This window comes from Saccopteryx leptura, chromosome 11 (genome assembly GCF_036850995.1).
Source record: "Saccopteryx leptura isolate mSacLep1 chromosome 11, mSacLep1_pri_phased_curated, whole genome shotgun sequence".
Classification (NCBI taxonomy): Eukaryota; Metazoa; Chordata; class Mammalia; order Chiroptera; family Emballonuridae; genus Saccopteryx; species Saccopteryx leptura.
The window spans coordinates 45,644,048-45,658,232 of record NC_089513.1 but is presented as its reverse complement, the minus strand read 5'-3'; positions in this window follow the sequence as shown (position 1 = coordinate 45,658,232).

The window sequence follows — 14,185 nt, the reverse complement described above, 5'->3', positions numbered from 1 at the left end:
CCTCGAGGGCCAACTGTGGTGTCTGAGAGGCTGTGCCCTTGAGGGCTGGTGACTCTTACCGAGTAACCAGACACCAGAAACATGGATGCAGGGTAGTCACCAGAGGTAGCCCCACCATCGGGCCAGCTTGCCCACATCCAGAAGTCTGCTTTTTCTGCTTCCATTCTTGGTAGAAAGATCTTTCAAGAGACAGGCAAGTTGAAGTTCTTTGCAGTCCTTGGAAGGAATGAAGGGCTAAACCTGGGAATCTGGGTGTGGTTAAAACACTTAGGCTCCTTGGGGAGGTGACATCAGTTAAAAAAAAAAAATTGAGAGGGCTCATGACCACTTCGATCAGCTATCTTGGCAAGAGAATATGAAATAACATTTATCTTTCCCTTTGTTTACAATTAACAACAAGCAACAGTGAACATCGGGTCTGCTGATATTCCCCCCACCCCAGACTCCTTCCACATGAACCCCAACCAGCCCCATCCCTGACATCCCTTCCGCACCCTTCTCTACCCAGGACTACACAGCTATGGCTAGTTATACAGTCTCTTTGGGTTGGATCTGCCTTAATTTCTCACTTGTGTTTGCCTTGTCTCCTGCTTTTGGGTGTAAGAATCTGAGGATCAATAGAGTAGCACATCAGAGCACAGTGAAGGTGCGGAGCCTGCCTCTGCCCTGTCACTGACGGAGAGCTGAGCTTAGGAGACTCTACAGCTCAGCTGGCAAGACAGGGGTAGGCTGGCACGAGAGTCTGCTTTGTGCCAGGTACTGGGCTGAGCACAGCAGCCGAGCCCAAAGAGGTGGCTTTGTCATTTGTCATTGACTCCATCAGCCCCTGCTAAAGCCATGCAGCAATCATGATAATAATACAGTAATCTCTAGATGATAATTTTAAATTTCGAATTCTGTGTGAAATTCTGGAGGAGTCTTTGCTATTTTTATTAAGCTCATCTCAAAGGTGTTCTTGCTATAAAAAAACATTCCTTCAAGATGGTTCCCCAATTCTCCCCTTTTAACCTCACCCTTTCCTGTGTAGCATTTGGGACCCGCCACTGCTTACCTCTGTGGGTTACAATAATGGGATTTGAGGAATTTGAAATCAAGAAAACTGATAAGTCAATATTGGCCAATACCAAAACCCTCTCAGAAGGCCAGCAAATGTCAGAAACAGACATTTTATTTAAAATGTCATAAACTTTAGGATTTATTAGAGGGACTGTGACTGATGAATATTTGTGTCAGGAATGGATAGGGGTAATTTTGCTGTGCATATTCTGCCAAGCTCAGGGTAAATAAATAACACCCAGCGAGTTACACATTTGTTTAAACTGTGGGTGTTTCACTGGGTATCAGAAGCATGAACACACCTGAGGTCCCTTTTATACTGTTCTCTGTGTATAACAATCCTGATTCCTAATTGTAACAGTTTTGGATTACTTTACTTTCTTTAAACACAAACTGTTAAGTGACAAATCAGTAGTGAAAGATCAGCTTTCGGCATTCACTTATGTGTAATGTAAACCCCAAATAATAGTGAGTTCTTGGTGAGAATTTTGCTACAACAACTGACCCCACATGGTCTGCTCCTGGCTGATGTAGGTGTTGTGTGTAAATGATGTCCTCCAGACTTCATAGCAACCTGTGAGATATGTATGATCATCCCCATTTTAAAGATGAGAAAGCCGAGGCTCAGAAAGTAGGCAATGTGACCAAGACCACAGAGCTCTAAGTGCTGTAGCAGCATCTGCATGTAGGTCCATCGGACAGTAAAGCTGTTGCTTGTTCTGCTGCACAATCTGAATACACAGAGTTGGGTTTGGCATGCGAGGGAACCAGTTGGAACACTATTTATTTCATGTATTTTCCAATCCATTTATTTTAAAGGGACAAGAGGGAAAAGGTCATAAATTACTTTATTGCATATTTTTACCTCCCATTTTGTTGGCTTTCCCCCCATTTCAATTCCTCTCTTGGCTACCTCAAGTCCTGCTTAGATCCTATTTTCTTTTGTAATATAATTTATTTTAAAATAATTTGTGAGTCCCAGAAGTGTTAAGAACTGTACAAAGAAAGCTTGTATTCCTTTTCTCCCACATTCCCCAATTAGTAACATTTTATATTTGCTTTCTCTCCTTTTCCAAATATGTAGTTTGATTATACATATACTGCTTACAAAAATTAGAGGATAGTTTATAGCTTCACGTTCATTTTGAAATATCCCCTAATTTTTGTGAGCAGTATATTAGACAGACATAAATAATTAATGTATTGTCCTCTGAACCATCTGAGAACAAGTCACAAATGTGCTGCTCCATCATCCCTAATCATTCCAGTGTATATTTCCCTAAAGCAAGGATACTCATCTACATAACCATCATAGAACCATCCACTTGCATACACATCACAGACTACTTTTACCTTTGCCAACGGTCTCAACGTTGTCACCTCTTTCTTTTTTGCCCAGGATATAATTCAGTGTCATATGCTCCACGTCTTTAAAGACTCTTTTGATCTGTAGTGATTCAGGTCTTCCTCTCTCTTTGAGGACCTCCAGTAGAAAGAGTACCAGTGTTTCATTCTATAGGGTGGCCCACCCCTGAGTCTGTCTGATATATCCTCATGTTCAGATTCAGGTCATGCATTCTTGCAGGAATCCTACAGAAATGATGCCATGTTCTTAGAAGTTATCAGCTGTCTCACCATTGGAGATGTCAGCCTGTCACCTGGTTTCTCCGCTGTGATGTTTCCACTCGCCTTCATAACTGATGAAGACTTTGTGAAGAGGCCGCATCAATATCCTGTCCCCACCAGCCTAAGTCTCCACTGAGGACTCCCTTTAAATCAACTACCAAGATGATGGTTGTCAAATAATGTTTTTTTTATTTTTGTCATTCCCTCTGCCTTCTACTGACATTCTACTATAAGCAGAACTTTCCTTTCTCCATTAGTTTGCTTTAATATCTGAATGGATGCATGGAGAGTCTTATTATTTAATCTGTTACTAGCATCATTTCTTTTTGATGCTCAAAGTGACACATATTTGACTAGTGCAAACCTCCGCAAACTGGCTTCTGTCGTGATCTCATCATTCTTTGAGCTTTTCCTTAGTTTCCTACGCAGCCAGATGTTCCGGATTCATTGCCCCAGCCAAGGAATCAGCCAGGGGCTTCTCCTGTTTCCTTTCATGGAGAGCGGTGCTTAGAAACCCAAGATCTGGTCCACACACACAGATGAACACACTATTTCTATACCTGTGTTATGAAATGAGTGCACATCAACACATCTAATTCGAATTCAACATTTTAATATTCACTTCTGGCTTTCACCCTTTCAGTATTTGTAGAATCCTTCTCTAATGACAAGGGACAGGCTCCCATGATCCTCAATGCTGTGTGTACTTATTTGCTCAACCTCCTGCATGTCATCAAATTCCCTACTACTTTACCTGCCTCTTTGGTCGACTGCCTCTACGGTCCCTCATTTTCCCCATTTGGCCTCTGTATTGACCACCAGGCATGCCACCTTTTCCCTTCCCTTTATTTTCTTTTTTTCTCCCCATTGATTTGAGAGAGAGGAAGGGGGGGAGGAGGGAGAGAGAGAGACATTACCATTAACTCATTGTTCTACTTAGTTGTGCACTCATTGATTCCTTCTCATAGGCGCCCTGACTGAGGCTTGAACCTGTGCCTTCTGGGATGGAGCCTGTGACCCAGAGCCTGGCAGCCTCGGCACTCGGGGCGACTCTATCGACTGCGCCACTAACTAAGGCTTTCCTTCCCTTTCATTGCTGCTCTCTAGCCACAGCATTGCCTCATGTCTCTCACCCCTATACCCACCTCCTTGCCTCTGCTGCTTCCCCAAGTCTCTACAGTCTTCTGCACAGAAAAGACAAGCACTTCAGTCCTATTTGGTACACCCACAATTTGGGCCTAAAACAAAGATATGGGCCTGACCTGTGGTGGCGCAGTGGATAAAGCGTCGACCTGGAAATGCTGAGGTCGCTGGTTCAAAACCCTGGGCTTGCCTGGTCAAGGCACATATGGGAGTTGATGCTTCCTGTTCCTCCCCCTTCTCTCTCTGTTTCTCTCTCTCTCTCCTCTCTAAAAATGAATAAATAAAATTAAAAAAAAAAAAAAAAACAAAGATATGTAAGAAGAGCAGCAAGCTTGATAAACAAAATGAAACTTTTTTTTTTTCTAATTTTGGATGAGCAGTGTTCAGTATTTTTGATAATGGTTTTAAAAAATATGTTAATAACCCAGCCAGATGGTTAGCTCAGTTGATTGGAGCATTGCTCCCTAAATGCCAAAGTTTCCCTGGTCACAACTAAGTGGAGGAACAAATGAATGCTTTCCTGTATCTATCTCTTTTTTTTCCTTTCTTTTCTGTCTCTCTAAAGCAATCAATCAAAAAAAACAAAAAAACAAACAAAAAAAACCAAAAAAAAACAAAAGAGCACCAGGTGGAAAAAAAAATTAATAAAGCAATCAATCAAAAAATTTTAAAAATAATTAAAAAAATATAGTAATGACTACCTAATAAGCTAGTGCACAGAATCACCCTGTAATTAATAAAGCAAACAAAGGGACTAATTTTAATTCATTTTAAGAATTTTGGCCCTGGTCAGGTAGCACAGTTGGTTAGAGCATTGTCCTGATACACCAAGGTTGTGGGGTCCATCCTTGGTCCAGGCACATACAAGAATCAACCAATGAGCCTGACCAGGCGATGGCACAGTGGATAGAGTGTTGGACTGGGATGCGGAAGGACCCAGGTTCGAGACCCTGAGGTCGCCAGCTTCAGCGTAGGCTCATCTGGCTTGAGCAAATGGCTCTAGCAGGGGGTTACTCGGTCTGCTGAAGGCCCATGGTCAAGGCACATATGAGAAAGCAATCAATGAGCAACTAAGGTGTCACAACGAAAAACTGATGATTGATGCTTCTCATCTCTCTCCGTTCCTGTCTGTCTGTCCCTATCTATCTCTCTCACTGATTCTCTCTCTGTCCCTGTAAAAAAAAATAAAATAAAATAAAAAAAATAAAAATTAAAAAAATAATAAAGAATCAACCAATGAATGCATACATAAGTGGAACAACAATAAATCTAAAATCAATAAATAAAAATAATAGAAAAAATTTATATGCATCAGTGTGATACTGTCTTAATTGACCCACAATGTTTTGAGTTAGAATTTATAAGTAACATTTATAGATAACTTTTCCTGACAGCTAAATTCACTATTTTTCTTACTTTTTATAAGTGTAAAAAATAATGTTTCTATAAAAATTCTCACCTGGCCTACTAGGGAAGGAAGAGGGAAAGAGGAAAGTAACACATAACTAACGAGGGGAAAAGTGGACACTGTGAGGTTATAAAGTTGAAATCAGATCAACCATAGAGACCTGAGACCTGTTTTCTATCCATACCTTTTTAGGAGGGTGTGGGAGGAATGATGGATATTCATGATCCTAAAACAAACTATTGTAGTTTTCACCTTCCCTTCACTACTTAGATTACTGTAGATTTTAGTAAAATCAGAATTCTGCAATCTGCTTATTTTGAGCATTATTCTTATTATTATCTTGAGGATTTTCCCATTCAGAGCAATCAATAAAGAGTTTGGGGCAGTGTGTAGATGGTGTTGTATTGAGTGAGACACTTGAAACCATGTCAATACAACATATTAAAAATTAAATTAAAAAAATTGGGGGGCAAGTAGGATCTTCAAGGTCCTGTTGGCATCTAAGGAATGCGGAACATTAAACAGGGTTAAACATATCTATAGCAGGAGAAGGCAGATCTGGTCCATACTGTGTCACTTTGGGCTAATTACTTCATTTCTCAGAACCTCAATTTCCTAATCTATAAAATTTGGATATTACTGTATAGGGTTATTCTGGGGAATTAAAAAAGCAGAATGAGAGAGAGAACAGGTCTGGACTTTCTAGCACAGTGCTTGGTGTGTATCGAGGGTCCAGTAAGCAGAGGTTATAATTATGAATAAAGCCTAACACTTGGCTCTTGACCTTGGTTGCTGCAGTCTGCTTTAGTCAATGGGATATAAGTACACAAGAAGTCAAAGCACCATCCTGTTAGCTTGCATCAACTGGTGCTGCTACTACTCCCAAAGCACAAAAGAACTGGATATTTTAGAAAATTAAAAAAACAAACAAACAAAACCTTGTTCTTCCCTTCTCCATATGCCAGGGTAGTTTCCCCCTGGTCCTGGCCTTGCCTGTCTTAAGATAAGCTCCTCGGAGCAGGCCCCTAGAGAAGGCCTCCTGTGCATGTGATTTATCAAGGACATGCTCTCTGGGGAGACATGTAAGGGAGCAGGAGCAAGACAGGGAAGCAGAGGTCCCCAAGCAAGGTCACAGGTCTGGGCGAAGTCCTAGGGGGTAGAATCCAGGAACATAAGTTACATTTCAGGGTCACTGGGCTGGGCAGCCCCAGTGGAAGAGATCCCAGGCGCTCTGGCTTTCTGCTGTGTGGCTGAAGTGGCTCCAGGGACCCGAGGGTGGTCCTTCAGGGAAGAGCCTGGTAGAGCTCTGTGGGGTTGAGAGCACGCTGATGTGGAGGTGGGAGGGAGAGAAGTGAGGGTCACGAGGGAAGCGTTTCTGCCTCTAGACCCTGCTTTAGTGCTGAGGTTATGGAGCGCAGACCAGGCCTGAGATGATCCAAGGAGTGAGGCTGCCCACCTCTCTCCCCGCCCTCTACTCTGGTGGGGTCTTCCTCACCCACAGGAAGGCGGGGAAAGGCCCCGGTGCATCTGACCTGGGTCCCCTCTTTGCCAGGCTGTACCATCAAAATGTGATTCTGTCCTGCCAGCTCACTTTTCCTCCCACCTCCTAAGTGCGAGAGCCTTCTCACTGTGATTATTACCAGCGAATATGAGTCATGAATGAACAATAAGAGAAGAGGCTTCTGTCCCAGGAGAGTGCGCAATGACTTGCCGAAGAAGAAGTCAGTGCAATGGAAGGACTGAGTGTGGAGGAGTGCTGTCTCAGGTGGGAGGTGAGAGAAAGAGGCAAGTGCCCAGGCTTAGGCTGGTCCCAGCGGCAGGCTTGGGGTTGGTAAATGAGACGGGAAGGCCTTCGGCAGCCGGACTGATAAGGGGCCGACGTGCGAGGTATTGGGGCGAATCATGAATCACTCCATTTGTCAGCAGTGCGCTGGCGGAGAGAGGAGGAAATGATTGGCAGGGGCAAGAGACCAATAAAGAGGCTGAGCAATAGCCAACCCACCCGAATCCGGTGTATACAGTGGGACTCCTGAAAATTAGGGCCAATTTTAGAGCAGTTATTTTAGGAGCTACATGTTAAACATCTAAACAGATCATGGATTGATACCTAAAACTGTGATTTTTGTCCAGAGGAGAGAAATTTGGGGGAGTTTTCTGCCCCATGCTTCAAAGGTTTGAAGAAGGTAAAATTAAAAATAAATATTCCATCAAATTATATTAATCTGATTTTTAAAAGTGGGTGAGATCCTGACACATTTCAGAGACAAATGGGGAGTGAGTTGTCAGTCCCTGTACATAGTAGGCACTTGAACAGTTCTTGAATGAGCTGAAGAATTTGCTTAGAGCAAATATCGCATAGTTTGAGTTTAGTCTTATCTTAATTCTGCTGAGAGAGTAGGAGGGGAGTTGTGTTTTGGTCTTTTGAGGGGGTGTTTTTGTGGGTGACTAAAAAGCATCAGCTCCCAAGAAAACACAGGTTATTGACTGGGAATCAGGAGTACTGTATTTCCCCATGTATAAGACACACCTTTTAAAGAAAAATTTGGGGTCTAAAAACTGGGTGCATCTTATACAGTGGTTGTAGAAGTGTGACATTTCAAATGCCACAGATGGAACTGAGGACGAGCAATATACGAAGATAGTGATTTGTCATCAGACACAGATGAGGACAAGCTAATGGATGGGCGTTTTGACAGTGATGAGGAGTTGTATGAATTTTATGATGAATAAAACTTGAGTTCAATAACTTTATGTAATGCATTTTTTTTTTTCAAATTTCGGGCTCCAAAATTAAGGTGCATCTTATACATGGAAGCTTCTTATATATGGAGAAATACAGTATATGTGTTGAAGGAAAGAAACCACTTGCTTTTCCAAGTTCTTTAGGCTTTTATGGACACAATTTAGTCCAATAAGGAAGTTCTATATTTAAAAAAATAAAATAACTTAAAAAATTGACTGGAATACTAGGTAGTGTGTAGATATGCCACAAAATTACAAAATATGCAAATTATACTAATCCCATGGAAAGAAAATTTCTTACTGATCATTCCTTAGCCACACATTTTCCTCCTCAGAAGAAGCCATTGGTGCCAAGGTCACACACACGTTTCAGGGAGTCTCTATGCATTCTGTGTAAATTTCCCACACCAACGGGTTCATAATATATATACTATTTTGTTCCTTTTCTTTTTTAACCTAATATTATATCTTAGACATAACTAATCAGTACAGATAAAGCTCTCATATATATAATTACTAAACAATCACATGTTATAAAGCTTTTAAATAATAAAGAAATATACAGAATTAAAAGTAAAAGTCCCTTCACCATTCTCCTCCTCCAATTTTTAAAGTGTCTGAACAGGGACACGTGTATATGTATGCATACATGCAGAGTATTTTTAAAAACATAAATGGTATCATACTGAACATATTTTATGCAAATTCCTTTTTCATTTTAAATATATGATTGCTATATTTATTTCTATAGTTATAATATACCTTATTCTTTTAATGTTATTTTTATTGATAGAAAGTTTATTAATTTTTTGAATAGGGAATATGCATACAGGGTATCATGTTCAAAAGATATAAAATAGTGCCCAGTGGGAAGAAATTTTCCATCTACCTCTGGTCCCCAACTATATCTTCTTTTAGACACAACCTCTGTTACTATTTATGCTGTATCCTTTCAGAGATAGTTGTTTATGCCTTTATAAACATATACACACAGACAATAGGATCGTGATTACAAGAAGGAAAAGGGGGTGGAGGGAGGTGAGGAGGGTAAAGGAGAGATAATGGTGATGGAAGGAGACTTGACTCAGGGTGGTGAACACACAGTGCACTATACAGATGATGTAGTATAGAATTATACACCTGAAACATATAAGTCTTTTAATCGAGGCCACCCCAATAAATCCAATTAAAATATAATTTTTGAAAAAAATACACACAAATAGTAACATGTTATCTATGCTGTTCTGTCCCTAGCTTTTGTTTTCTTCACACAAAGTAAATTTTGGGCATTTTTTGTATCCATATGTATATAGATGTTTCTTTCTTTCTTCTTTTTCTTTCTTTCTTCTTTTCCAAGTGAGAGGAGGGAAGATAGACAGATTCCTGCATGTGCCCTGACTGGGATCCACAAGGCAACCTCTGTCTGGGGCTGATGCTCTGCCCATCTGGGGCCATGCTTGCAATGGAGCTATTTTTAGCACCAGAGGTGGAGGGTCCACGAAGCCATCCTCAGTGCCCAGGGCTGATGCACTTGAACCAATTGAGCCATGATTGCAGGAGGGAAAGAGAGAGAGACAGAGAAGGGAGAGGGGTGGAGAAGCAAGTGGTTACTTCTCCTATGTGCCTTGACCAGGAGTTGAACCCAGGACATCCACACACCACCTGACACTATCACTGAGCAAAATGGCCAAGGTCAGAAGTTTCATTTTTTTAACTGCTACATAATATTGTAGTTTGTAACACGGATATATTGTAATTTACTTAATCTGTTTATTAGTCATTTTACATGTATGGAGGGTATCTGCTGGGTAAATTCCTAGAGTACAGAGACTGCCTCTCCTGTTCTTCCTTATCAGTCCATTCATTCCCTTACTCATGCTGCTCTCATTTGTTTATCTACTAATTCTTTTAACCCTGAAGCCTGTCATGTGCTGCCTATCACTCTAAGTTCTTGACTAATTTAAATCTAGCTTTCTTTTTCTAAACACAGTATTATTTTGCAAGTAGACAAAGACTTGTTTGATTAGAGAAGTTAAAGGCCTTGCTATCTATGCCCGATTATTTGCACAGACCACCCATAAATTATTCCAATCAGCTGACAGAGCGTAAACCCTCAAGAGAAGAACATGCCCCCGTGTCCCCGAGTCCCCTGGGCCTTGCTGGCCCTGATATTCAGCAGTCCCACCGAAACCGAGCCTCTCCGCCTGAATGAGTTTGGCAGTGTCTGGAAAGCACATTGATTACATTCCAGGTGCCAGATGAGTAGGAGAGAAGTCTCACGCCAGCCAGCCAGTAGGTAAGTATTAGTCACACAAAAGCACAAACAAGTCTCTAAAACCACATTTAGCCAGCTGTGGCCAGCGGTGTCCCATGGTTGCCTGCCTACAGACACCTCTGTGCCACATTAAGAAAGACTTCCCACTTACTGCGGCAACACAGCCAGCTGCTGGGAATTAGGCGGTGAGGCTCAGAGGAGGAGGGGGTGGCTGCAGGGACTGAAAGGGAAGGCCGAGCCACTCCCTGCGCAAACAATTCCTTTAACTCTCCTCCAAATGGGAGCTGGCACCAGAAAGGAAGGCGGGTCAGCGCAAGGGAAGGCAGCTCTCCAAACTCCTGATGCTTCAATTAAAAGAGGGAACCACTGGTGAGGAATGGTCCTGTTAATGGAAATGGGCCCCAACGGCAGAAGATGGGATGAGGTGGAAGGGTCAAGGAAAATACCAAAATGCCCCAAGTTCTACCTCCTTGCATATGAGATGAAAGAGTCTTTTCTAACATTTTGGATCCAGCCCTTACATTAAAAAAAAATCTATCTATCTATCTATTGATATATATATATATATATATTCCTATTCATATATATATATATATATTCCTATTTCTCACCAAGACCCTGGGCTTCAGGCGTGAAAACATTAATTTCTATCAATACTTGAAAAGTTGCAAGTATTCTTTTTCTTGTTTTGGTGTGATTTTTAAATTTAAATCTCAGAGTACAATTTTAATTTAAAATTTTTTAAGGCCCTGGCCGGTTGGCTCAGCGGTAGAGCGTCGGCCTGGCGTGCGGGGGACCCGGGTTCGATTCCCGGCCAGGGCACATAGGAGAGGCGCCCATTTGCTTCTCCACCCCCCCCCCTTCCTCTCTGTCTCTCTCTTCCCCTCCCGCAGCCAAGGATCCATTGGAGCAAAGATGGCCTGGGCGCTGGGGATGGCTCCTTGGCCTCTGCCCCAGAGCGACCCCCCCCCCCCCCCCGAGGGGCAGAGCATCGCCCCCTGGTGGGCAGAGCTTCGCCCCTGGTGGGCGTGCCGGGTGGATCCCGGTTGGGCGCATGCGGGAGTCTGTCTGACTGTCTCTCCCCGTTTCTAGCTTCAGAAAAATACAAAAAAAAAATTTTTTTTAATCTTCAGCAAATGAATTACTGTATTCCTCCAAAAAGTGATTTCCTTAGAACCTGCTCTCAGAAGTGGATATTTCCAAAACACTTATAGAATAAAGGCTGTGCTTTCATCTTGGAAGACTTGTTCACATTTCTCAAAGCTTTCATTCATTTGATGACTTATTGATTTAATAAGCCATTAAGTGGATATTAATTTAGGGCTTATTCTGTGCCAGGCAAAGCTCTCTCTGTAGTGTAGGAGGAAGGTGTAGTGGGATCACATTGAAGGGATGGCTGTTTTGATCGGGGGATCCAGGCCTTGAGAAGGATGTGGCATTTGGATCTGGGCCTTGAGTATGAATGTCCATGTTCAATCTCAGGGGTTCATTGCTAGCAAAACAGGGTTGGACCAAGCCCTGATTTAATGGGGAAAAATGCATCCCCATTTCAGATTACCTTATTTATATTAGGATTTCTTAAAAAATATTTTTTATTCATTGATTTTAGAGAGAGGAAGGGAGAGAGAGAAACATCAATCGGTTGTTCTACTTATTTATGCATTCATTGGTTGATGCTTGCATGTGCCCTGACAGGGGATCAAACCTGCCACCTTGGTGCATTGTGACCATACTCTAACCCAGGGGTCCCCAAACTACGGCCCGTGGGCCGCATGCGGCCCCCTGAGGCCATTTATCCGGCCCCTGCTGCACTTCCAGAAGGGGCACCTCTTTCATTGGTGGTCAGTGAGAGGAGCATAGTTCCCATTGAAATACTGGTCAGTTTGTTGATTTAAATTTACTTTTTCTTTATTTTAAATATTGTATTTGTTCCCGTTTTTTTTGTTTGTTTGTTGTTTTTTTTTTTACTTTAAAGTAAGATATGTGCAGTGTGCATAGGGATTTGTTCATAGTTTTTTTTATAGTCCGGCCCTCCAATGGTCTGAGGGACAGTGAACTGGCCCCCTGTGTAAAAAGTTTGGGGACCCCTGCTCTAACCAACTGAGCTACCCATCCAGGCCTACTGGGACTTATTTAATATAAATTCTTACTTGAGACTATTTGGTTCTGGTTATGTATGTTACCTTGTCTCTGTGGGTTGGATAGAAAGCATGTTGTCGATGTCCCCTTTCTGAAAGGTATTCCTAAATTTCTCTCCATACGTTCCTAAGTCCTGATGCTTGATCTCCTTCTCAGAAGTCCCTATCTAGATGAAGTTATTCTGCTTGGCTCATGCCTCATAAAAAGCCTCATTCCCTACTAACGGGGAGAACTGCTCTGACAGTGTGCTTTCCCTCTCACCTCAACCAGCCCCCTCCTTCATAATTGGAAGAGATGAGTGAATATTCTTTGCTTTTTATCAAGACAGGTCTCCTGCCAGGAGCAAGGAAAGATGTGTAGGAGGGAATGTCTCTGATAATAACAATAACAAGAGTAATGAGTAAAAATTCGCAACAGGATCTTGGGCAACTAAGTCACCCAGACCATTTATACATGTTTATAGTGTGAATACTTTTTTTCTTCAGCAAACAATGGTTCCTAAATGCCTTCCTTCCCTGGGTCTCCTCCCAACCATTATGAATGTCTGAACCATGAGGAGCTTTCAAAACTAAACTCCCCTCCCACCCCCGCTTGCTTTTGGCAGTGCCTAAAGCTGAGGGGGGCACCTTAGCCTTTAGTTATGGGAAGGCAAGGAGCTCACAGCGTCTTGCATTTCGTGGCCAGGAGTGTCATGCGTCCTGCTTGGGCTAATGCAGCCCCTTCTCCAAAGGTCCGAAGAAAGCTTTCGTTCAATTCTCACCTCTCTCTCGGCTCTAAGGAGGTAATCAGAGGGGTGATCTTCATGTTTAAGAAACAGACTGTGACTTCAGCAACAATTAACTGACTTCCTACCCATCTCTCTGTACCACCTCTTGGGTGATTTAAGAGGAAACAAGATTTCCTCCTCCCGGGCTCCACTGGACAGAGTCTCCTCCAGCCGGGGTCAGCCCAGCCTTCGCTAGGCAGGGACAGGAAGTCTCTCTCAGCCTCCGTGCCCCCTTCACATCCTGGTAACAGGAGGATGAGCAGGAAGTGGAAAGTGTCAGGGTAAAGTCTGAAACTCACAGTTGGCTCCAGGCAGCATGTGGGCCTCTAGGAAAACAATACAAAACTTTCCAAATGGTTCTGTTGATGACTCTCTGCAAATACTTTATACAGTTGTATCAGAAATTATTAGTCACTAAGACATTGAGTTATTTATTTACTTTTTCTTTTCATTTTGCTAAAAAAAAAAAAGAGTCAAAGTTGAGTGTTTTTCTCAGTAACTTTCTTTCTGGTTGTTTGGGATACTTTTGACAGTGGATGACAGGCCTCTTGTATGAGGGAATGGCTCGTGGCAACCCCTGTGCTCGGGATTAGGAAAATTAGCTATCCAAAATCCATGCTATGAACCTAGGGAAATCCCCTTCCCCCACACACCACCAGGTGCCAGATGCCAGGTTGCCCCTAACCTTTGGACATAGCGCATCACTTTTCAGGCCTCAGTGTCCTCATTTGTAAAATGAAAGAGCTGGAATCATTCAAGTCTTATGTTCTCTACATCCATGAGCCTCTGACGAGATCCACACAGAGGTCCTCTGGTTCCTCTGAGGGCGGTAAACCTCAGGTGTGCCTCAGACCCCTTCTCCAGAGCTGCTTCTCCACGTCTGTGTCCTTCTTTCCTCTTCCTGGGTGACGCTGACCTCTGAAGTGCTCTTCTGATCTTCTCCACTGACTTGACACAAGGCATTGTCTGGCAATAGAACTATCACACAGTGATCTACCAGAGTCTTTATTAGGGTGATTATTATTATTTT